The sequence below is a fragment of the Arvicanthis niloticus genome, chromosome 1 (genome assembly GCF_011762505.2).
Source record: "Arvicanthis niloticus isolate mArvNil1 chromosome 1, mArvNil1.pat.X, whole genome shotgun sequence".
In the NCBI taxonomy this organism is placed as follows: domain Eukaryota; kingdom Metazoa; phylum Chordata; class Mammalia; order Rodentia; family Muridae; genus Arvicanthis; species Arvicanthis niloticus.
In genome coordinates, this window is record NC_047658.1 from 39,764,845 (window position 1) to 39,791,560 (window position 26,716).

General features: G+C 35.4%; 1 protein-coding gene across 9 annotated transcripts in view; it reads right to left on the minus strand.

Annotated features, from left to right (window-relative positions):
* The window catches only part of Mef2a (myocyte enhancer factor 2A), a 121,615-nt gene that overhangs the window by 73,189 nt on the left and 21,710 nt on the right, over positions 1 to 26,716 (minus strand). For 5 of the 9 annotated variants that reach the window (XM_034496438.2, XM_034496446.2, XM_076935606.1 and 2 more), the window contains exon 2: positions 20,069 to 20,120. The exons of 2 other annotated variants lie outside the window; for them this stretch is intronic. The gene's annotated coding sequence lies outside the window, so the exon portion shown is untranslated. Of the gene's footprint in view, positions 1 to 15,337; positions 15,443 to 20,068; positions 20,121 to 26,716 lie in introns of all 9 variants that reach the window. 2 more of the 9 variants (XM_076935581.1, XM_076935576.1) reach the window with 2 other exon arrangements.

Below are 26,716 nucleotides of genomic sequence, written 5' to 3' on the forward strand. Positions count from 1 at the left end.
GGGGAGACAAGAGAATAGATAAAAATATGCAACCTTGGGGGAGGGAGAAGGGTAGGCCCGCTAGAAAATACAAGAGACCTGGGAGGTGAGAGACTCTCAGGACTCAAAGGGAGGGACCTTAAGTGAAATGCCCAACCATGGGGAGAGGGAACTCATAGAGAACACGGCCAATAGAAAGGCAGGGCATCAAGTGGAGGGATGGGGTTGCCATCCTATAGTCAAAAATTCTGACCCAGAATTGTTCCTGTCTAAAATAACTGCAGGGACAAAAATGGAGAAGAGACTGAGGGAAAGGTGGTCTAGGGGCTGGCCCAACTTAGAATCCATCTCAATGGGAGGCTCCAAGGCCTAACACTGATGCTGTGGTGTGCTTACAGACAGGAACCTAGCATGGCTGCCCTCTGAGAGGCCCAATAAGCAGCTGACTGAGACAGAGGCAGATACTTACACCCAACTATTGGACTGAAGTTGAGGACCCCTGTGGTTGAATTAGGGAAAGGCTGGAAGGAAGAACCTGAGGAGGAGGTTGACCCCATAGGAAGACCAGCAGTCTCAACTAACCTGGACCTCTGAGATCTCTCAGACACTGAGCCACTAACCAGGCAGCATACACTAGCTGGTCTGAGGCCCCCAACACATATACAGCAGAGAACTGCCTGGTCTGGCCTCAGTAGGAAAAGATGCACCTAACGGTCAGAGACTTGAGGCCCCAGGGAATAGAGAGGCCTAGCAGGGGGTGGAGGGCATCCTCTTGAAAACAGGGTGGGGATGGGGGGTTTGAGGAGAAATGGGATGAAGAACTGTGGGAGAGGGACAAGGAAGGGAAAGGACTGGACTGTAAATAAGTAAATAGATAAATAAATAAATAAATAAATGTCAATAAACATATGAAAAAAAGTTCGACACTAATAGTTTGGCAAATGCAAATGAAAACCTCCTCTCCACACAATCAGAAGAGTATTTTTACTACTTTATTACTAGGGGACTTGGGGCGGGGCAGGGGGGCGCAATGTCATGGATTATAGATTGAGTGTGAAGATTCATCATGTGGGCTTTAGGGATCAAACTCATGTCATTAGGCTTGGCAGAAAGTGCTTTTACTCACTCAGCCATTTTGCAAACCCCAAATCACTATTACTTGTTAAAATATAAAAAGGAAATATAAGCATGGTTATCTAACTGAGACCCTTGTATAATTTATGAGAACACAAAATGCAGTAGCTGCTGTAGTAAAAAAGGTATGACAGATGCTTTTCAAAACAAGAAGTAGAGGCTCAGAGCTGATCCTGTGCCACAGTTCTCCATACCCAAATTCCTCCCAGAGAGAACTGGTCTCCCAGGAGTGCTAACACAAGGGCTTGTACGATGGACAAGGAACAGTTAGAGACAGCAAGACCAGCTAACACCAGAGATAACCAGATGGCAAGAGGCAAGGGCAAAAACCTAAGCAACAGAAACCAAGGCTACTGGGCATCATCAGAACCCAGTTCTCCTACTACAGTAAGCCCTGGATACCCCAATGTACCAGAAAAGCAAGACTCTGATTTAAAATCACATCTCATGATGATGATAGAGGACTTTAAGAAGGACATAAATAATTCCCTTAAAGAAATACAGGAGAACACAGGTAAACAGGTGGAATATCTCAAAGAGGAAACACAAAAACCCCTTAAAGAATTACAGGAAAATACAATCAAACGGTGAAGGAATTGAAGAAAACCATCCAGGGTCTAAAAATGAAAATAGAAACAATAAAGCAATCATAAAGGGAGAGAACCCTGGAGACAGAAAATCTAGGAAGGAGATCACAAGTCTTGGATACAAGCATCACCAACAGAATACAAGCGATAGAAGATACAATCTCAGGTGCAGAAGATACCATTGAGAACATTGACACAACAGTCAAAGAAAATGCAAAATGCAAAAAGCTCCTAACAAAGCATCCAGGAAATCCAGGACATAATGAGAAGACCAAACCTAAGGATAACAGGTATAGAAGAGAGTGAAGATTTCCAACTTAAAAGGCCAGCAAATATCTTCAACAAAATTATAGTAGAAAACTTCCCTAACCTAAAGAAAGAGATGTCCATAAAACATACAAGAAGCCTACAAAACTCTAAATAGACTAGTTCAGAAAAGAAATTCCTCCCATCATATAATAATCAAAACACCAAATGCACAAAACAAAAAAAGAATATTAAATGCAGTAAGGGAAAAAGGTTGAGTAACATATAAAGGCAGACCTATTAGAATTACACCAGACTTCTCACCAGAGACTATGAAAGCTAGAAGATCCTGGGCAGATGTCATACAGACATCTAATGCCAAGAATTAAAAGAACACAAATGCCAGCCCAGGCTACTATACCCAGCAAAACTATCAATTAACATAGATGGAGAAAAAAGATATTCCATGACAAAATGAAATTTACACAATATCTTTCCAGAAATCCAGCCCTACAAAGGATAATAGATGAAAAACTTCAACACAAAGAGAGAAATGACAACATAAAAAAAGCAAGAAAGTAATCTTCCAATAAACCCCTTAGAAGATAGCTACACAAACATAATTACACCTCTAATAACTAACGTAACAGGAAGAAACAATCACTTTTCCTTAATATCTCTTAACATCAATGGACTCAATTCCCCAATAAAAAGATATAGATGAACAGTCTGGATACATAAACAGGACCCAGAATTCTGCTGCATATAGGAAACGCACCCCAGTGGCAAAGACAGACACTTCCTCAGAGTAAAGGGCTGGAAAACAATTTTCCAAGCAAATGGTCCCAAGAAACAAGCTGGAGTAGCCATTCTAACATTGAATAAAATCAATTTTCAACCAAAATTTATCAAAAAAGGATAAGGAAGGACACGCCATACTCATCAAAAGAAAAATCCACCAAAAAGAACTCTAAATTCTGAACATCTATGCTCCAAATACAAGGGCACCCACATTCATAAAAGAAACTCTACTACAGCTCAAAGCACACATTGCATCTCACACAATAATAGTGAGAGACTTCAACACCCCACTCTCAGCAATGGACAGATCATGGAAACAAAAACTAAACAGAGACACAGTGAAACTAACAGAAGTTATGAACTAAATGGATTTAACAGATATCTATAAAACAATTCATCCTAAAACAAAAGAATATACCTTTTTCTCAGCACCTCATGGTACCTTCTCCAAAACAGATCATAGGTCACAAAATAGCTCTCAACAGATACACAAAGATTGAAATAATTCCACACATCCCATCAGATCACCACAGACTAAGACTGGTCTTCAATAGCAACAAAAACAAAAGAAAGCTCACATATACATGGAAGCTAAACAATGCCCTACTCAATGATAACTTGGTCAAGAAAGAAATAAAGAAATTAAAGACTTTAGAATTTAATAAATGTGAAGGCACAATATACCCATACTTATGGGACACAATGAAAGCAATGCTAAGAGAAGAACTCATGGCTCTGTGTGCCTCCAAAAAGAAACTGGAACAAGCATATACTAGCAGCTTGACAGCACACCTGAAAGCTCTAGAACAAAAAGAAGCAAATACACCCAAGAGAAGCAGATGGTAGAAAATAATCAAACTCAGGGCTGAAATCAACCAAGAAGTAACAAAAAGAACTATACAAAGAATCAACAAAACCAGGAGCTGATTCTTTGAGAAAATCAACAAGATAGTCAAACCCTTAGCCAGACTAACCAGAGGGCACAGAGACAGTATCCAAATTAACAAAATCAGAAATGAAAAGGAAGACATAACAACAGAAAACAAAGAAATTCAAAAAAATCATCAGATCCTAGTACAAAAGCCTATACTCAACAAAACTGAAAGTCTGGATGAAATGGACGATTTTCTAGACAGATACCAGGTACCAAAGTTAAATCAGGATCAGATAAACTATCTAAACAGTCCTATAACCCCTAACTAAATAGAAGCAGTCATTAAAAGTCACCCAACCAAAAAAAAAAAAAGCCCAGGACCAGATGGGTTTAGTGCAGAATTCTATCAGACCTTCAAAGAAGACCTAATACCAATACTCTTAAAACTATTTTACAAAATAGAAACAGAATGAACACTACCCAATTTGTTCTATGAAGCCACAGTTACACTAATATCAAAGCCACACAAAGACCCAACAAAAAAAAGAGAACTTCAAACTAATTTCTCTTATGAAAATCAATGTAAAAATACTCAAAGAAAAATTCTTGCAAACTGAATCCAAGAACACATCAAAAAGATCATTCACCACGATCATGTGGACTTCATCTCAGGAATGCAGGGATAGTTCAATATATGGAAATCCATCCACGTAATCTACTACATAAACAAACTAAAAGAAAAAACCCCACATGATCATTTCATTAAATGCTGAAAAGCATTTGACAAAATTCAACATCCCTTCATGTTAAAAGTCTTGGAAAGATCAGGAACTCAAGGCCCATACCAAGACACAGTGAAAGCAATATACAGCAAACCAGTAGCCAACATCAAACTAAATGGAGAGAAACCTGAACATGACAAACCCAAACAGATACAAGCACACAGAACACCAATGAACCAGATCAGGAAAGGTATTTTATAGTTAAAACACTAAATATACAAAACAAAAAGAAAGTACTGAAACATACAAGAAAAAAAAATACAAGTCACATATAAAGAAAGATGCCTCAGACTCATCAAATTAACATATGATTTTCAGTGGAAACTTTGAAAACCAGAAGAATCTGCATCAATTCATTTCAAGCCCTAAAAGATAATGACAGCCAACCTACAATCAGCAGAAACTATCTGCCAGAATTGAAAAAGAAAGAAAAACTTTCCATGATACAAATAACCTAAAGAAATTTATATCCAAGAAATCAAACCTAAAGAAAATACAGGAAGCAGTATTTGGAGTGGAATAGAGGAATGAGAATAAGCAATACTCTGTAGAAAGAAATACTAGGGCATAATTACCAAAATACAAAGTACCACTGAAAACATAAACAACAGCATCAAAATCAACAACACATTGATCCAACAATCAACAGATACCTTTCAAAATAACTTTAAATATTAAAAGACTAAATTCTCCAATCAAAAGACACAGGCTAGCTAAATGAATCAAGAAATAAAATCCAGCCACAAGAAACACAGCTTTAAAGATAGGCACTGCTTTAAAGTACAAGGATTAACAAAAGTACTCTGGTAAAATGGAACCAGGAAGCAAGCAGGTGTTGCTATCATTGTATCTGACAAAACAGACTTCAAACTAAAACCATTCAGAAGTAATTTTAAAAAATAGCATTCACAGTAATCAAGGGAACAGTTAACCAAGAAGATATTACTATCATATATATATATGTATATGTATATGTATATGTATGTATATGTATATGTATATATATATGCATTAAACTGAGGGGTGTCCAATTTCACTTAAAATGTACTACTGGAATTAGATGTGTAAAGAATATTTCACCCAAACAACAAAGAATACAATTTCTACTGAGCAGCACATGGAAACTTCTCTACAACAGATCATATCCTGGGATATGAAACAAATCTTTACAAATTCAGAGAGATGCAATAACTCCATGTATCCTTATTTGACCATAATACAATAAAACATAGAATCCACAGTCAATAACTTTCTAGTAAAAATACAAACTCATAGAGATTAGACAACTCATTACAGAATGATTAATGGGTCAAATTAGAAATAAAAAATTTCCTGGAACTAAATGAAAACACAACATAACAAAATCCTCTGGGACACAGTGAAAGCAGTCCTATGAGGGTAATTTATAGCTCTAAATGCCAGCACTGAAAGACTGGGAGCAGCACAAATAGATGACTTAAGATGCAACTCAAAGATTTGGGAAAACAAGAACAAGCCAAATCCAAAGGCAGCTGACTGCAAGAAATAGTAAAAACTAGAGCAGAAACTAACGAAATAGAAATGAAACAACACACACACACACACACACACACACACCAGCAAATCTAAGAGCTGATTCTTTAAGGAGATAAACAAAATCGACAGACCCTTAGTGCAACAAACCAAAAGAAAGAGGATCCAAATTAACAACATTAGAAATAAATGAATAGATCGCCAGATAGTACCAAATTAGATAAGGACAAGTGAATCATAGGCAGAGTCATAGTGACCTGACCCCTGAACCTTCACCCAGCTGATACCATGTTCTGAAAGATATCTGTACTCCCCCTGAACACTTATGCTCCTGTGTCATCCCCTTCCCCACATCTTGCATTTTTGTGTTTATAACCCCCATGTTAAAAAGTAAAAATTATGATTTGATAAAAAAAAAACAAAAACCACACACAGTGTACCCCTGGTTCTGCTGACTTAGCTCCTGACAATCTATTTTCTTGTTCTCATAAATACTTTGAATTATAAAACGTTATTGTGGTTTTTGTTAGTATGCTGGGTAAAATAATTTTTATTGATCTCATTTTAAACTTCAAAGTTTGTAGTGAGTTAAAATGTCCTTTAACATAATTATAGGTCATATTTATTTTCATATTGTAAAATGTTAGTTAATCTGTTGAACATTTTAAAAAACTGGATTCCTTTTTGAGAATTTCATATATGAACACTGTATTTACATAATTTTCCCCTTTCTCTCCTTCCTCCCACTTTTCCCAACCCCCCATACTTTTTAAATACATCTTATTATTTAATTATTGTTTATATATGTATACATGTATAGGTATATATGTTTATAAAATATTGATAAATAAAGCATTTTGAAAAATTTTTAAAAAAAAGAAAGAAATGAGTAAGCATTACAACACCAAAGAAATTCAGACTACTGTAAGCGAATAATTTAAATGTCTATATTCTATTAAGTTAAAAAAAAAAACCTTAAAGAAATGGATGGATTTCTACAGTCAGCCAAACTACCAATATTAAACCAAGAAAATGTCATCAACAATAACCTAAACAGACCCATAACAAATGAAAAAGATTGAAAGAATAATAAAAAGCCTCTACCTAAAAACTCCAGGTTCAGATTAATTCATAGCAAAATCCTATCAGACTTTCAAAGGATTCATAACCAATCCTTCTTAAACTAGTCATAGATAGATAGATAGATAGATACAGAAGTACCCCCAAATTTCTTATATAAAGCCAAGTATCATTTTAATACCAAAATCAGGTAAAAACACAACAAAAACAAAACAAATGAACAAGCAAAACAACAATAATACCTACAGGATAATACTCCTAATGAACACAAATTCAAAAATGCTCGATAAAATACTTGCAAACCAAACACAAACATACATTAAAAGATTACCCATCATGACCAAGCTGGCTTTACATCAGAGTTACAGGGATGGTTTAAAACATGCAGGCCAACAAATGTATTAAAACACATTAAAAAAAAAAAAACACATGATCGTTATCTATAGATGCAGAAAAAAAAAAGCCTTTTAACAAAATCCAACAAGCCTTCATGATAAAAGTCCTAGAGAGAGTAGGACTAGAGAAAAAATACCTCAACATAACAAATTCTATATGCAAGAAACCTAAGCCTACATCATCCTAAATGGAGAAAAATCTGAAGTAATAACACTGAAATCAGGATCAAGACATATAAAAAAGTCAAATTGTCTTTATTAGCAGATAACATTAGAGATCCCCAAATTTCTACCAAAAACTTCTAAAAACAAAGTGGTGGGATATACAACCAACTTCATAAATAAACAGCCTTTCCATACACTATCAGCAAACATACAGAGAAAGAGATCTTGGGTGCACTCCCATTCATAACAACATCAAAGAAAATAAAATACCAAAGAATAAATCTAACCAGGTAGGTGAAAGACCTTTATAATGAAAAATTTAAACCTCTGAAGAAAGAGGTAGAAAAAGATGCTGGAAAATGAAAAGACATCCCATGCTCATGGATTAGTAAATATTGTGAAAATGTCCACTCTACCAAAAGCTACTTACAAATTCAATGCTCCCAAACTCCCCATCTTATCCTTGACAGAAATGGAGTAAATATCCTAAGATTCATATAGAACTACAAAAGGCCCCAGATAGACAAAACAATCTTGAGCAAATGGAACAATGCTAGAGGAACTACCATTCCAGACCTGAGGATTATATTACAGAGTCACAGTAATAAACCCAATATGGCACTGGCACAAAAACAGACATGTAACAAAATAAAAGACTGAAACATGAATATATGTAACTTCAGCCATTTAATATTTGACAAAGATGCCAAAAAAGGCCTGGGGGTTGTCAACAAATGTGCTGGAAAAACTTTATATCCACATATGGAAGAATGAAATTAATCCATGTTTATCACCTTGCACAAAAAAAAGAAGAAAAACTAATTTCAAACAGATCAAAGACCTAAATTTGAAACTTAAAACATTGTAACTGCTAGAAGAAACATATTGGCAGTATCCTATAGAATGCAGGTCTGTGAAAGGACTTTCTAAATAGAACTCCCAAGAATTAGACCCAACAATTGACAATGTGGGATATCATAAAACTAAGTCTTCTACAAAGCTAAAACACAATCAAGTAAGAAGAAAAGCCTCAGAATGGGAGAGAATTTTGGCCAGCTACATATCTGACAGAGGACTAACATCCAGAATATGTAAAGAACAAAAACAAAACCAAATAACCCTAATACATTCAAAATATGGGCCTTGGAATTATACAGAGTTCTCAAAAAGAAAAAAAAAAATATCTGAGAGAGAAAAAAGTTTATTGTCCCTAGCAGTTAGGTAAATGCCAATCAAAACAACTTTGACATTTCAATCTTGCACCAACCAGAATGGCAATAATCAGGGAAATTACCGTAACAATAGGAGGTGTGGGAGTTAAGGAACCCTCATTCACTGTTGGTAGGAATGCACACTATTATGTAGTCAACTTAAAAGTCAGTGTGGAGAACTCTCAGAAAGTGAAAAATAAATCTACTATAACACCCATCCATACCATTCCTTGGCATATGCCCAAAGGACTTGAATTCCTACTCTAGAGACTTGCTCATTGCTATTCTATTAAAATAGCTAGGAAACCGAAACAACTGACAAATGAATAATTGAAATATATATAGTAATGAATACTATTCAGCAGTAAAGAAAATGAACCAATGAACTTTGCAGATAAATGGATGGAACTAGAAAAGATCATATTGAGTGAGGTAGTGCAGACACAGAAAGACAAATAACATCTCTCTCTCTCATCAGAGGCTCCTATCTCCAAATTTTCAAATTTTCAGATATGAGTACATAGTGTGGAGTAATTGCAGAAGGCAGGAAAGTAAAAGTAGATCACTGGGGGTGAGGAGGGCAAGAATGAGAAAAATAGCAAGGTACAGGTAATATGAAGTGGTAAATGGGAAAAATGTAGCTTTCAATTTAGGTACAAGGGCTGGGGAGGGAGAAATAAATACAGAAGGGAGGAAGAAGGTAAAGTAACAGTGAACATGTCTAAAAAACTCATAAGGAATCATGCTGTTAACTATCTACCTAAAAACACTTAAAACACATGTATATCAGGTAATAAATATATACAGTTTAAATGAAATTTCTCCATCTGGACTGATAATGTTCCCCAGCTCCAAGAGCCACAGACTATCTAACAAAAACCCAATAGCAGGCATGAAAGCCCTCTTTTGAGTCAGTAGTCAGAGCGGTTCAAGAGACTCCCAAAAGGGTTACAGGCTACTGCTGTTGGTTTTGATTTTCCTCAAGAGTTGTAGTTAAGTAACTGATGCTAAAGATACCATGCATGCACTTTGAACAAACAACCCAGAGAACCCAAGCTGGATCTAATCTGGGAGAACCATTCAAGCTTCCAAAGAAGGGAAGAAACCAAGTGTTAACTATGATGCCTAGGAAACACAACAACCAACATGGCACGATAACCCTAAGAGTACAGTAGTGGCACACATATCTTGGCAGTAACCAACTGCTCTATAATTGGACTTAAGACCCTCTCAACAAGAGGGAAATTATGCCTGGTTCTGGGAACCTAGCCAAAACTATTCAGAGCTACTGAAGCCACTGAAGGAGAATCTATAATCACCACTTTACTAAACTACCATAATCCATAGCTACATTCTAAGGTTTTATCTTTATACCCATAGATACTCCTCATAAAGGAAGTTTAAGTTTCTCAGCACAAATCCTGTACGTAAGGTGCAAGGATCATTATGGAAGAGGGGGCAGAAAAACTATAAAGAGCCAAAGGAACAGAAAGCTTTCTATAAGACTGAGGATAACAGGGATGGTATGTGGGAAGAAGAAAGAGGGAAATGATGAAATTATAATCTCAAAAAACTTTATAAGTACAATTATATCATTTCCCTCTCACTTTCTTCCCTTCAACCACTCTCATGGCCCTAAAACTCCTTTTAAATTCATGGTCTCTTATTCCTTAATTATTATCACTATATACATAACATGCAAAAAATACAAATGTAACCATACGCAACCATATTATTACGCTTTCAAGAGTGTAACTTTTCTGTCCAGTAGCTTTTCTGTCCAATCTAGCAACAAACTTTTTCTGTCCAAGCATACTCTTGCAACAAACTTCCTGGTCCTCTGGCCCTTAATCTTTGCACTTCTTCTTCTACGCTCTTTACCACAGAGCCACCTCTCCAGTCCTTTGAAATAACTTTTTATTTCATTTTGCAATATAAATTTTGCTATATGTTTAAAAATAATATCAAATATATTTAAAAGTTTCAAGAACAGTAGAGAAAATTCATTTCCCTGGGCCTTAGGTGTTGGGTTGTGTTGTAGATGTACTAATTGGGGCTGGGTACCCACAGTCAGTCCTTTTCTACATTTTGACTGGTTGTGCTTTCTGTAACAGTCTCCATCGGCTGTGAAAAGAAGATACTTGAGGAGAGGAGAGCCACTTTTATCTCTGGTACAGAATGTAGTTAGGAATTATACTGGTTCATAAAAGTGGCAGTAGTAGGTTCTTCTCTGACATGTACAACCTCACTAGCCATGGGTGGTTAGGTCAGTGAACAAGATGAGGCATGATTTCCCTCCTGTTGAGCAGGCTGTAAGTCCAATTAGACAAATGTTAGCTATCACCAAGATTTAAGTGCCACTACTGCACCTTTAGAGATAGTTTGCTATCCTGTTCACTGCTGTGGTTCATAGGCATCAGAGCTAAAAAGGACTACTAAATAAAGTATCCATGCTTTAACAATAAAAATCTATGCATGCCTTTAAAGAACATACAAAGCATGTCCTCAGCAAGTATGCTTAGATTTAAAATAATTTTTTAATTTTATGTATGTGTGTCAATATAAAGGTTTTTTTTGCACGTATGTGCAAGTGCTCATTAAAACTGGAAGTGGAAATCACAGGCAGTTGTCCCGGCCAATGTGAGTGCTGGGAATAGAACTTGGGTCTCTACAAGAGCAGTACATACTCTTAGCCACTAAGATACCTCCCTAGCCCTTTGAAATAGTTTTTTAATTTAATTTTACACTGTAACACTTAGCTCTGTGTTTAAAAATAATTTCAAATATATTAAAAAGTTTCAAGAATAGCATAGAAAATCCATGTAAAACTATTACCTAGGGTGATCAGTTTTTAACATTTACTGTATTTTTTTACTTCCATGAAAACGTTTGTATCTTCTATATATCTTTGCCTAGACATAGATATAAACGAATCTGAACCACTTGAGGATGGCTTGCATAGATCATGCTCTTCACAACTTAATACTTCAAGTATGAATTTCCTAAGAGCAAAAATATTCTCTTATGTAGCCAAGTACACTAACCAAATTCAAAAGCATAGGTCATAGTTTCAATTTTGTTAATTATCCTAATATTCTTTAGGGCATCTTCCCCTCTTTTATAACATAAAGCCACAAGGAATTAAGATAGACTGATCATGTAGGAATTTCATCTGTGGGAAAACTGAACAGTGTAAAGGGAAACGGGTCAGATGTCTTGAGTCAGGAACTTTATTTTAAATATAATAAAAAGCTGGTATTCATTTTATCTTGGCTTTGTTACTGTGTGACTTCGGCAATATCCTTTGACTTTTCTAAGCCTAGATGTAAGAATAACAATGTTCTCTGTATCATGTTGATACATGTTGGTATGCATCAAACCAAATGCTAGGTAGGTATAAAGTAGTCTGTATTTTAATTATTTCAAAGTAATAACATATATAAGGTACTTTCTAAATAAAATATGTAATTTGAAAATTATAACTCCTACTGAATACATTATTATATTTTGCAACTCACAAGCATCATAATATTTATTAGCAGAATTCTTCATAGTTTCATGAACTTCTGGTTACTGAAAAACAGTCTATGCTTTTTAAAATATTCATTTCATTCAATATGTTTATAATTGTGAAATAAACATTGCTGGATATTTATAAGACAATTCCTATTTCTATGGTTGAAGCTACATTAAAAAAAGAAAAGAAAAAAAGAAAGAAACAATTTAAAACAGGATCTTTAGAAGCAATCCCAAGTAAAGGAGCCCATGATTAATTTACTGGTTGTCCCTCTCCCCTTTGGGCATAAAGGTGTTCTAGGCCAACCACACAGCCCTGGCTAGCCCTGTAGCCCTGGCTGTCTTGGAACTTGTTTATAAACCAAGCTGACCTCAAACTCAGAGATCCACCTATCTCTTCCTTCCAAGTGTTGAGATTAAATGCCTGGTTAGTATTAGTGATTTTAATCAAGTAATTAAATCATTCAGCCAGTTTTTTCACTGTTAAAAATTAAGTAGGTACTGTATAATTCTCTGGCTATAGGAACATTAATGTAATAAGAAAGAGCATTCAAGCACATATCCCCCTTATGGTAGATTCAAGTCTTACACAAAAATTCTATGAATGGCTCTTCAGTCCTTCTCAACTTTCTTTGTTTCAAACATCAAAGATGTGAGGCATATAGAAGTACATAATAGGACAGGTTCTGCCATAAAAGACCTGTATTTAAATCAAAGCTTCAGGTGACAAATCTTTACAATAGTACAATACTCACAGACTTATGGAAACTAAGATATTGTGTTTGAGTCTCAGTCTCTCACTCACTCTCACTGTGTGTGTGTGTGTTTGCGCATGCACGCACAGGCGTACGCATGTAGCCAGCCAGTAGATTCATATTGTGTATAAATAAATACTAAAAATTACAATAATATTTAATTAATATGAAAACACTTTAAGCACTTTTGAGAGTTTATATGGTGGGGGTGGGGAAGCTAGCTGGGACTTTTATATGAATTGTGTTGAATCTATTGATCACTGAAAATGATAAAATTTTAACACTGAACATAATACCAGCTTATATGTAATATGTCACTGCATCTATCTGAGGATTTAAAAATCTCTTTCAATGATATACCACAATAGAGCTTTGTAGGTTTCAGAATAGAGGCGTTCCACTCAGTTTTATCCAAGGCTGATCTGAGCTTCCTTCCTGAGCCTAACTGCTGAGACTATAAGCATGGACCATTACTCTCTTTTATTAATATATTCCAAAGTAACTTGTTAGCATTGGAAAAGGGTATTGCAACTAAGCACAATTATATTAGATCCTCTAAACACAAACACTCCTCAATTTACAAAGGACTAAATCCTGATAACCCATCATCAATTGAAAATAGTTTAAGTAAAAAAAAAAAAAAAAATCTGACCTTTGAAGACCACAGCCCAGCCTAAGACTAGACTAGCTTAAAACACTCCCAAAACATATATGACAATTGGGCAAAACCTGACCTAACACAAAGCCTATTTTATACTTAAGTGCTGGTCAGCTCATGTAATTTACTTAATATATACTGAACACATTTATCTTCTTGGAATATATAATAAAACCAATGGTTCTTTGCTCTTAAAGAACTACCTCCCAATCCCACTTAATAAAGGATATTTTCACAACTATTTACCATTAAATCCAGGTAGAAATTCATGTTCTAAATTAAGACTATCATAAGCTGTTGTTTAATAAAAAAAATAAGTAAATATTCCATTCTATTGTAAATTACATTTAAGTGAGAATGGTTACACACAAAAAATAAATAAGTCTGTTGTGTGAATATAATGGTGCTATCAACCAGCATGTCATAACATAAGGAAAACACAAAACTCTATTTTGAATACAATTTTTATATGCTTGAAAAGTAATTACTATGTCACTTTCACAAGAAAGAAAAGAAAGATAGAAAGAAACAAAGAAAGAGAAAAAGAGAGAGGAAGGAAAAGAAGAAAAAAGTAGGACACAGCCTGCAAACATTTAATTTTACAATGTAAAGTTCTGTAATTAAAAAATTATAGATTCAAAAAATAAGAGCAATAAAAAATTGTACAAAACATTGAAAGGGGGATGCTTTTCCCATTAGTGATGGCTATAGGGTTCTCATGGTAAATATTCTGATCTGCAAAACAACTCAAATACTATTAAAGAAATCATGACTCAAAGGCCACTGTGGAAAAAATGATGGACACATCATGCACATGAAAGTGAGAGTGTAAGAGCTGTGCAGAACTGTCGCACCCCTCACCTAGACATCATAGGACAGTTAGGTCCTGCCCCACATCTGCTGCAGCACTCAGGAGAGTAAGTAAGTCCTGCACCTCGCCTGGGCAGCACAACAGAGCTGACCTTAATGACAGGGACATGGGTGAGCTGGTCTGAGAGTATAAGTGTGAGAGCTAGCCTCTGCAACTCGTTTGCCCTGCAGCAGAGTGAGTAATAGAGATGCTCTCCCCTACCCTTACCCCTTACAGCCTAGAGCAGACAAGAGGGCTGTCACTGCGGTCATGAGAACAGAAGAGCTGTCCCTGTCCCTCACCTGCTTGAAGCACTCAGGAGAGCAGGTCCTCCACCTCACCTAGGCAGCACAGAAGAGTTGGCCCTGGATGTGAGGGTTGCAGTGAGCCAGTTCCAAAGGTGTGAGCACAGGAACATTGACTCTGCCTCTAGTCTGCTGGGCAGTGGCAGCAGGTGTGAGGGAGGGATGCCTTCCTCACCCTCTATGGCAATCAAATTACTAGACCTCAGTAATAGTCCCCCCTACCCTTTTGAGACAGGGTCTGTGCAGCCAAGGTATGCTTGAAACTCACTATGTACTTCAAGTTGACCTCAAACTCAAAGCAGTCTTCCTGCCTCAGCCTTCTGAGATCTGGAATTACAGGCATGTGCTACCACATCTCTCTTTTTAAGTCTTAAAAGAGGCTATAGCAATGGCTGGCTCAGAGGTTAAGAGCACTGAATGTTCTTGCAAAGAACCTGAGCTGGGTTTGGTTCCCAACACTCATGTGGCAGCTTAAAATCCTACCTACCTCAGTTCCAGGAGATCTGGTGCCTCTTCTGGCCTCCATCAACATCAGGCACACATGCAGTGTACTTCATATCGCAAGTAAAATACTCAAAAGAAAAACACAAGCCTTACAAACAGCCAAAAGGGGAAAAAAAAAGATTGCACATAAAAAGAATAACAAAATTTCTGTCAGGAACTACAGAAATTATTTCTGTAACTATTTCATAACCTATTGCAGAGATGAAGGACATTTTATGGCAAAAGAGCCAATTCCTCATAAAAGACACTAAACAGTCATCTGTATCCAATAACAGAGCTTCACAACACATGAACCAAGAAGTAAAGAGAAATAAATCCATTTATTATGTTTAATTATTAGAACAATCAGAATATCAAGATGTATGCTTGAAATGTTAAAAAAGAAAAGTACTCAAGTAATTTGACCTATCAATTTTAGAAATTTCTACTCAAGCACATTCTTCTTGGCACACATTGAAACAATCACCAACACAGTCCATTTTCTATGCCTTCTCATAAATGTCAAAAAGTTCAAAAAATGTCAAACAATGCATGTTCTAATTAAATCAGTGCTTTGTAAAAGAAATACATCTGGAAATTTACATAAATATCTGGAAAATAAATAGAAAAATTTCACAATGGAAAATTCATGTTATAATTTAATGTAAATAACCATGGGACACAAGGAAGAATATGAAAACAAAGAAACTCAAGATTAAATGTGTATTCATACACAAGCATGCTCTGTCCTTCTCAATACCTTTTTTTTTGGGGGGGGGTTAAAAAAGGATTTATATATTTTATGTATGTGAGTACACTGTAGCTGTCTTCATACACCAGAAAAGGGCACTGGATCCCATTACAGATGGTTGTGAGCCACCATGTGGTTGCTGGGAGTTGAACTCAGGTCCTCTGAAAGAGCAGTCAGTGCTCTTAACCACTGAGCCATCTCTCCAGCCCTCTCAATGCCTATTGTTAAACCTAAATTGAAACCTTTATATGGGCTGGAGGGTTAGCTAGGTGGTAGAGCAGCTACCTAACATGACAAAGGGCTAAATTTAATCTCTAGCACTCTGAATCTTTTCTAAACTCCAACTTTCTTTTAAGAAAAAAATTTAGAAAGGAACTTGAATACTTCACAAGCATTCCCAGAAAGAAAGACCTGCATTAATCTGATCTTTAAAAACAAACAAACAAACAAACAAAAACAAACCAAAAAAAAAAAAAAAAAAACCAGAAAGAGAATAGGAGCTGGAGGAACGGCTCAGTGGCTAAATACTTGCTCTGAAATCATGAGGACTGGCATTTGAAACCTAGCATCTATAGAGCAAGCACCATCACAAAGTAAAAAGTAGGAATGATGAAGCTTGCTGCCTTCTTAAGCTAGCCACACATTCAGGAAAGAGACTTGATTCAAATGAATCAACATAAACTGACAGAGGAGGCCATCTGGTGGCCTTTTCTGGCCTCTGCTTAGGCACACTGGTATGCACAGCCACACACACACACACACACACACACACACAGTCTTTAAAAAAAAAAATTACAAAAAAAAAATCTCTACAAACCAAGGGGTCTTTTATAAACACAAAAGAAACCAGGTGATAGGGTAGCATGCCTTTAGTTGCAGCACTCTAAGGCACAGGGAATCTCTGTGAGTTCAAGTCCAGCCTGGTCTACAGAGCAAGTTCCAGGACAGCCAGGATTACACAGAGAAGTCCAGTCTTGAAAGACAAGAAAATAATAATAATAATAATAATAATAATAATAATAATAATAATAATAACAATAATAATAATAATAATAATATCATCTGGGGGAGGGGGTGCTGGCAGAAAATCTAAATGTAATCAAGACTGTAATATATGAGAGAAAAATAAAAGTAAATAAACACAAAAAAAAGAGTTAAATTTTAAAAATGAATCCAGTAATATACAAAGATAACCAAACAGGGATTACTTCAAAAACTCATAATTAGTTGTTTAATGTTCTAAAATTAATGTAGCTGACAATCACATTGAAATATTTGAAAAGAAATAAGAAATGAAAACATTATGTCAATAAATTAAAAAACAACAACAACAAAAACCCCACAGCTAACAAAATTCTACCACCCATTCACAATAAAGAAAGAATGATCAACAGAAGCTGGTAAAAAGGCTGAAGGTGTTCAACATATGATCAGGAATAGTTCTTACCATCTCTATTCAACACTTCACTGGGATGGTTAGTCAATGAAATAAAGAATGCAAAAGAAACAGACATACTAATTTGATTTCAAGCAATAATCTTGACCATAGAAAAGATGATCTACACAGAATATCTGAAGGAATCTAAAGCATTACTAGCACCAAGTTTACAGATGGGACAAATTACAAAATCTTAACAGGTATCAAGTGTGGGTCACTGTTGTTAGCAACAAACTGTTAAAAACTAACACTAACATATAAAAAGAATAGAGATTATGAAATAAATAGGTATAAGACCTTGCATTGAAAACCACAAAATACTGTTGATAAAGACTTTAAAAGAAGACTTAAACGGGAAAAGATACCATTTAGAAGACTCAATAACATTAGAATGTCAATTCTTCCTAATTGATCCACAGGGTAAAAGTACTCATAATCAAAATCCCATTACTTGTTTTGTAGCAACTGATGAGCCAACGCTAAACCAGAGAGAGAGAAACAGAAAGGACCAGAGTAGACGAAATGATTTTGAAATCAAATAGCAAAGCTGAGAAGTAATACTACTTTTTTCTTGTTTGTTTGTTTGTTTTGAGACACAGTTTCACTATGTAGCCCTGGCTATAGACCAGGCTGGTCTAGAACTCACAGAAGTCCACTGGTGTCTAGCTCCTGAGTACTGGGATTAAAGGCATGTGCCACTACCCTCAGGTAATATTACTTGATTTAATAATTACTATCAAGCTACAATAATTAAAATAATGCAGTGTTATCTTAAGAATAACAAATCAACAGAACAGAGCAAAATCCAGAACAGGCCCACAAATGGTGACCTGATTTTTATCAAAGACTCCAAAATAATTCAACAGGAGAAAAAGATCTTTCTTTAAAAAGTTGCCAGAAAAATATGGTACCCATATTCAAGAAAATGAACCCCAACCTTTACCTCACACTATATACAAAAAGAACTCAAATGATTACAAACCTAAATATGACAGTTCAAAAATGTTCTAAGGTATGAGGGGAGAAACCATTTTTAAAATTTTTGTCAGTCCCCATGAACACCTCTAATTTCTATCCATAATTAGAGGGAAGATTCCTAATCTGAGGCTCTCAAGTATATGTATCTTTAAAGCATTTCCCATCTAATAAATATTTTAGTAACTCCCAAGCAAGCCTTAATTCAAATACAGCCCATTAAGCCACAGAAATGTAGCTATGAATAAGATGCTCTACCTATGTGTACCCAAGGAGGAAGCAGCAGACCACTGACTGTGCTTAAATACAACTTGAATCACAAAAAAAAAAAAAAAAAAAAAAAAAAAAAAAAAACCACAAACACCTTAAGAAGACTGTTAATCAGTGAAAGTATTCTCTTTAAGACAAGGTCTCATTACTCTGTAGACAATACTGGCAAGTTTCTTCTGATCCTCTTGCCTCAGCTTCTCAAAGGGTAGAATTAAGATACATCACTATGCCCAGCAGCAAAAGTATTCTTGAAATGACAAGGGGAAAAATACCCAAAGAAGCAATAACAACGAAACCCACAATTAACATACCTTCCCTGAGATTTTACTAATGTGACTATCAGATTCAATCCCTAATAATGTTTCTAAAGCACTTAGTTTTAAATAATACTAACATAATTTATGTCTCTCCTACCTTAAATAAAAAGTAAAGTTCAGATGAGGTTTTACTTATGAAAGCTCTGAGAACAACCATCTTACTAGCTTATTGTAAGCACTTACCTAGGCTGATGTGATCAAAGTAACTTAATCTATACCTTTGTAAACATGGGCTCAAGAAGGCAACAACTTCAACAACTTCAAATCCTCACAAAATACTCAATCCTCTAAACAACCCCTTAAAATGTGTTCTCTTTTTCTCTTTGACCTTCACTTCTGAGGCACGGCTATACTTCCTTTTTGACTTTTTCAAAATCTTCCCTTAGATTATTTAATTTATGTCCTTTAATCTTACATTATTTTTCTATTTCCTATTTACTTTTTTTAAATAATTCATTCATTTATTTTTACTTCACATGCATTGGTGTTTTGCCTGCATGTATGTCTGAGTGTGAGGGTGTCAAATCTTGGAGTTACAGACAGTTGTGAGCTGCCATGTGGTTGCTGGGATTTGAACTCAGGACCTCTGGAAGAGCAGTCGGTGCTCTTAACCGCTGAGCTATCTCTCCAGCCCCCTATTTCCTATTTATTATCACCAGAAACTGCTATGTTCTAATGAAGACTGATATTTTCCAGTGAAAATTAATGTATTAATTAACATTTTATATGGAAGTACAGGAGGTGGAAAGTTTACGGTTATCTTAGGAAGGCCAGATAAAAATAAGAAAACTTGATAATATATGTTCAATATTATATATTTCAGTGAGATCTTAACAAATTTCCTCAATTGATCTTAACTAATCCCCCAGATAAACTCTAAAATTACTGTCATCCAAGGTCACAAAAATAGCTTAATTTTTAGGAAATGTTTCACTATGGTTACATTCCCTAACATGGTAAAGGAAAAATATCAATTATTCTTACATTTGATCCTTCAGAAAATTCTTCTTTGTTCCTTTTCCACAAGATGCGATTCCTTAAGGAAGAAAAAAGGATAAAGAAAGGAGCTACGTTATTATCTTGACTCTCAGATGATTTATTATTATAAAAGTCTAATACTCAATACCATTCATGGTAGGTAGCTCCAAAAATACTTGAAGAATGATGCAAGTTCAATCAGCAAAAGGGATTTGTTTTGCTTAGCCAATAAAATGCCAACCAATAGAGTGTATAATGTCATGCCTGTTTTTTTCATGAAATATTGCTTAAATGCTTAGTAATAAATGCAATATGAGATTCAAAACTGGAGTCCTAGGTCCTATTTTCCTATTCTTTATATCACATGGCATCCTTATACTTCAAGTAATATAAAATAGCTCAAAATATTGCATCATGTTTTAAAAAGAAAACACTAGTGGCAATGATTTGCATTCTCCTAAAATGTGTCTGTGCTCCAATACGAGATGCATATTTAGACTTTCACCAGCTGGCTTCTAAAGCAAACAAAAAAAAATAAGATAATGAATCTAGAAGGGCAAAAATGAATAGAAAACATCACTTTAACAATTCAGTTCAATTAAGAAAACCACCCAGTATATCAGGTGCATAAAGAACATCATGCCTGGAGACACCTGAGTAAAAAGTAAAAATGGTTAAATCATATCTCACTCCTCACTTCAACTAACCAGGATCAACACCAGTGTTAACACAATGATACAGAAAGGCACAGGTAATTCAACTAATCCCCAAGTAAATCTGCTTTATCTAATGAAAATGGACCATGTCTCTGAAGAAATCGAGCGTTAGGTCTCTAATCTAGCAGTTTTAATTGTTATGAGTTCATAATTTTTGTTTCTATAAGGGCACATCCTTTAAAGAAATTACATAAACTGCCAAATACTGTTTTTACATTCACAAATTAAATATTAAACATCAGACATTAAAAGACACACAAAGAAGCCACTTTTTTTTGGCAAAAGTAGTAAGAAACTTGTTTTTAAAAGTTACTTTAGGCTTTTAACCTAATTGTATTAAAATATCGAAAATAAATACCTCAAATTTAATCCAGTAATTTAGAGTATTATTTTTAATGGGTCCTCCATCTAAATAGTTATTTTTAGTATTTGCTTTGTGTGTCACAGTGGACATAATGGTTTAGCAGACTTCTTTATGTTAAGTAACTGATTAAGTGGAAATTTAATATAGCATGTTGTGTGTGCCTGTATACACACACACACACACACACACACACACACAAATTTGCTCTTCAATTTTATAAAAAAAGTCATTATTACTCATGTTTTGATCATAATTCTCAAATAATTTCCAAAAGGCAATATTAAAACCCAAGTTTTTATTATTCTTTTATAATGATCCATAATGAAACACACTTTCAAAAACTAACCTCGAATTTTAATTTAGTGTTGCAGACAGTTATAAAATATCTAACTGAACCCCCAAAACTCACTGCCACATGTAGCTGGGAATAAAATACCTGCATGTCTGTAGTTCCTAGCCCTATCCCCCTCTACTATCCATTTATCTATATTGTCCTTAACTGAGACTACATATATTGCCTAAACAATCAAGCTCTGTGACTTTACGCAATTACCCCTTCCAGAAAATGACCTTCTTAAATGTTCAGTTCAATATATACCCAGCCAGGCCAACCCCAGGAAACCTTATAATTATCATCACTTCAAATGAGCAAAAGCACTATAGTTTTGCAAGTATAAGCCTCTCCTATCATACTGTACATGCATTTTAAAGATCTTTGCACACCACTCATTTTTTATATCTTCAGTAGTTAAGTCAATATCTGGCACACAATTCAGAATATATTTACTTAGACTCTAATATATTCCACATTTTCCCAAGTTCTAAGAATAAATCCCTGTTAGGAGACATGCTGCGTTTGCTGAAGTTGCTATACGCTCGCCATTATAAGATGGCGCTGGCTTCCTGTTCCTGGTTCTTCTTGGCCTTGGTGTCTGCAGCTGTGCGCACGTGTAGGCGCGAATTCTCCCGCTGATAGTACTATCAGTGGATATGTAAATGAGACCCCAGTCTGTAAGCCAATAAGGACAGATCATGTCTCTTTGATAGTATATAAGTCAGTACATTCTGGGGCTTGGGGTCCTTCCTTTGTTCTTCATCTTACATCCTTCTAACTAAAGAACTGTAACAATAAAAGACACTGTCAGAAGAATCTTGAGTGTGACGTGCTCCTTATCAGCGAGGTAGCGTGTCACAAATCCCTACCTTTATTTCTCACCTCAAAGAACTTGTATCTTAGTGGAAAGGAACTTAAGATAAATAAGGATTAAATGTGGTAGGTTAATGAAAAACCCTTAAAGAAAATGATAGCAGGGAAGAAAGTACTATTAGAGGGAAGAAATTGAAATTACAGAGAAGATGCTCAAAGAAGGTTCAATACAACAATTCCAACACAGTACGTGTTTCAATACATCAAATACACTAATTACTGGACACATATTAACTGATAAATGGCCAAAGAAGTCATTAGTGTCCTATTTTTATCCTCAATAGGAAATGACATAATAAAGAAGCAACTTTTAAAGTCATACAACTAGTACGGTGGTGAAGCCAAGGTAAACACCCAGGGACAATTTCAATTGCCATGTAAAACCACATTTCAGTTAATGCCTAAATAAAGTAAAGAAATTCAAACTGTTCAAGATAATATAGGCTAATAACATAAATAAAAATGACACTGTGATATACCAAGAAATAAGTATGTGATCTCTGTTCTTTGTTCCTCGCTCTTAGCCTAAAGTTTCACTTCTTGGAATCTCTAGCGTGGTAATGATCTCTTTTTAATATGAGATGACTGGTGACTTGGAGATCCTTAGATAGGACCAAATGTGACTGGTCTCCCCAAACAGACCAAATCATGATTAAAATTATCATAAAATATACTCCAATTTGATTTTTCAGCCCATCTTACCATCATCTAAGTAGAAAAAGGCTAATGGATGAGTTGGTCACCAACAGCTAATATGTAATAAATCATACCTAAGTAATGAAACCTTCTAAGAACTCAAAGGACAGACTACTAGATGTCTGGGGGATAGTATGTACAGAGAGCTTCCTATGCCTATCCATATCCCTTGGTCTCTGCTTCTCTCTCTGGCAGTTCATTGTAATCAGACATTTTGAGTACTGACATGACTCCAGAAGCAGAAAATTCCATACCTAGTCTTCATATTGGTTGAATTAATACCTAGTCTTCCTATTAATTGAATTAATAACATAGGTATATACAAAATACTATATAAAATTGTATATAAGGTATGTATCAAACAGAACTAACGTCTATGTTCAGAATAATATCTCATTTCACAAAGATACTGCCTTATATTCATGAAAGCATCATGAAGTCTTTAAAATCTAAAATCTGAAATGTTTGACATAAAATATTCAATATACAACAGGTAAACAAAGAGAAAGTACCCCCTGAGTTCCTTGGGCTACTCTAGCAAATCAATCGAACCTATGATGAGGCTCTGGAAATCCATGCTTTATAGCCAGTTGTTCAGAAGTGAAGACCACAGCTGGGCATGGTAAAGCATGCCCTCAATCTCAGCACTGGGGAGGCAGAGGCAGGCAGATTTCTGTGAGTTCAAGGCCAACCTGGTCTATATAGTTCAAAGGACATCTAGATTCTGTTACAGAAAAAAACCCTTTCACAAAAGAAGGGAGGTGGGAAGGAAGGAGGGAAGGAAGGATGGAGGGAAGGAAGAAAGGAGAGAGAGAGAAAAAAACACAGGGAGAAACACAGAGAGAGAAACACAGAGAGAGAAGTGCAGAGAGAGAGAAACAGAAACAGAAACAGAAACAGAGAGAGAAACAGAGAGACTGCACAAGCATCTAAATAGGGCTTAAACAGCACTAAGCCTGCAAAGGGTAGACTAGAGTGTCAGAAATAAATTTAATTAGGCCATCCACCTGGTTTCCACTGGAGAAAGTGATTGCAGGAGATGGACTATTACCAGGAATAAAAGTAAAGTTCATAATACTTAATGCTGGCTTTTCAAAAAGACAAAATAATTATAAAGTTTATGTAGCAAGTTACATCATACAGGGAGCAAGCTCCCTGGTGGTCTAGTGGTTAGGATTTGGCGCTCTCATACAGGGAGCAAGCATTACAAAACCAAACAAAAAGTAGATAAATCACAATTATACTTCAAGATTCAAAATCCCTTAACAACAGTAAATTAACAGAAAACTCAGTAAAGATATCTAACTCATGACAGATACAATAAACCAACTTGAATTAACTATGCACTACATCCAACCACATTAAAAAAAAACATATTTAAGTGCATATACCTTCTGGCACATTCAATACAAACACATACAGGACTACAAATGTTTAAGGAGTGAACTCACACAGAAAACGATTTATGACTACAAAATAAAGATTAATAAAAAGTCACTTGCAATTTTCCAAATATTTATAAGTATGCACGGTTCTATACAATATACATCTCAAAGAATCATAAGAAAAACTTAAAATATACTAAATAAATGATAACTAAATTATCAGATTATAAAGTAAAACTATATACACTTGGAAATTTACAACTCTTGAGTTGTAAATTGGATTTTGTCAGAAAAGAACAAAGTTTTAAGAAAAACAATATGTTAAAGCAGAACTAAGGAAATAACAGTAAAAACTGCTCGAGTACGTAAAGACATATATGTACATAAAGAAATAAATGTCAAATCACTAAAACAAAGGTGACTAGTTCTTTGAGAACTCCTAGCTAGCCTAGTTAAGAAAAAGAAGAAAACAAACTACTATTTTTTTTTTTTAAAAAAAAGCATATTGCTGCAAATTCTTCAAACACGAAACATATACTAAGGACAACTTGGTGCCAGTAAATTTGACAACTTAAATGAAGCAGAGAAAATTCCTTGAAACATACAGATTATCATAGCAAACAAACTATATATTAACCCCAAGTCTAATAAAAAAAAAAATTAAAATCATAATCAAAAGGCTCTGTATTTACTACAGAGAAAATTCCAGATCCAAATGGGCCCAGTAAATTGATTAGTGAATTATGTAAACATCTAAAGATTTCTGAAGTAGAAACTTCTTTGTAAAGTTAGTTATGTCAAACAATGGTTTGCTAGGGCACACAGGTAAAAGGATGTATTATTAAAGCAAGCATGTGAATGTTTTCCCAAAGCAGACACAGGTGAAAGGATGTTTTGCTGGAGCAGACATAGGTGAAAGGATGTTTTGACATAGCAAACACATGAAAGGACCCGTGTTGAAGGAATATAAATATGACCCCACAAACAGTGGGAGATGAGCACTAAGCATTAGTCTGGTTTGCTCCACCTCCCTATTCTTCACTAGCAACAATTAGCATTGTGAGTTCAACCTGTGATGCACCATTGAAAGAAACTCGCCCAAGAACTTTTTGTGAGGTTCCTGCGGCAGTTTGTCACTTCTATGGCCTCGCCTCAGGCCAGTTGGCGAGCCCTGTAGTTCCTTCAGGATTTTGAACTACAGCTGCTGGTTCATGCCTGATGCTGCCTGCCTAGAGGACCAGACAGCAGCTGCTGAGTCATATTGGATGTTCACTACGGGACTGAACTGTTGAGAGAAAAGATCGAGCTCACCCCTAAAGAACTATTACTGAACAGGTCCACTTCGCCCATATCCTAATAACTCTTCTTTTCCACTACCTCTGCTGGGTGGTGGGCTAGAGGAGAGGTTGAACCCTTATTAAAAGTAGGTTGTAAAAAACGTATGCCTACAGATTTAATGTCAGTATTATACAACCTCTTTCAGGGAAAAAAAAAAAGAGGAAATGGAAATGGCTCTTTAATCTATTGAAGACCAACACAAATACCCCTCAAATAAAAATGAAGGAAAGGGACACAAGAAAAGAAACTATATACTAATATTACTAGTGCATACATATGCAAAGGCTTTTTACAAAATTATCAAGCCAAATCTATCAATATATGAAAAAGGAACATAATACAACTGAGGTTTGTCTCAAGAAAACAAGGTTGGTTCAATAGTCAAAAAAAAATGTAACTCACTATATTAACATTCTAGGGAAAAAATTAAAAAAAAAAATTCTAGGAAAACTATGCATTCACTTAATTTTAATGAATGTACTGAAAGCTATGTATTCACAATAAAACACCCACTCATAAAGGAAGGAGTGGAAATCTCAGCAACTAGAGATGTAGTGGTAACTTCTTCAATCCACAAAGGGCACCTACAGAAAACCTACAACTTACCATCCCTGATGGACCTCCCTCTTTAAGATTAGCAAAAAAAAGCAGTAATGCCCACTCGTCATTTCTAGTCACCATTTTGTGGGTGTCCTAACCAATGCAATTAGTGCAAGAAAACCGCACCCAGACTGTGAAATAGCTTCTGTACACACCTAACATGACAACATATACAGAAACTGCTCAGAGTATGACAAAGTGACTAAAGCTAAAAGGTGAGTCTTGCAAGAGTAGGACATAAGCCCTAAACGAATTGCATTTTATATACTAATAACGGCAAATACAAATTTAAATTTTTAAAATTTTGTATTATTTATGTTTATTGTTTATGTACATATAAAACTGTTT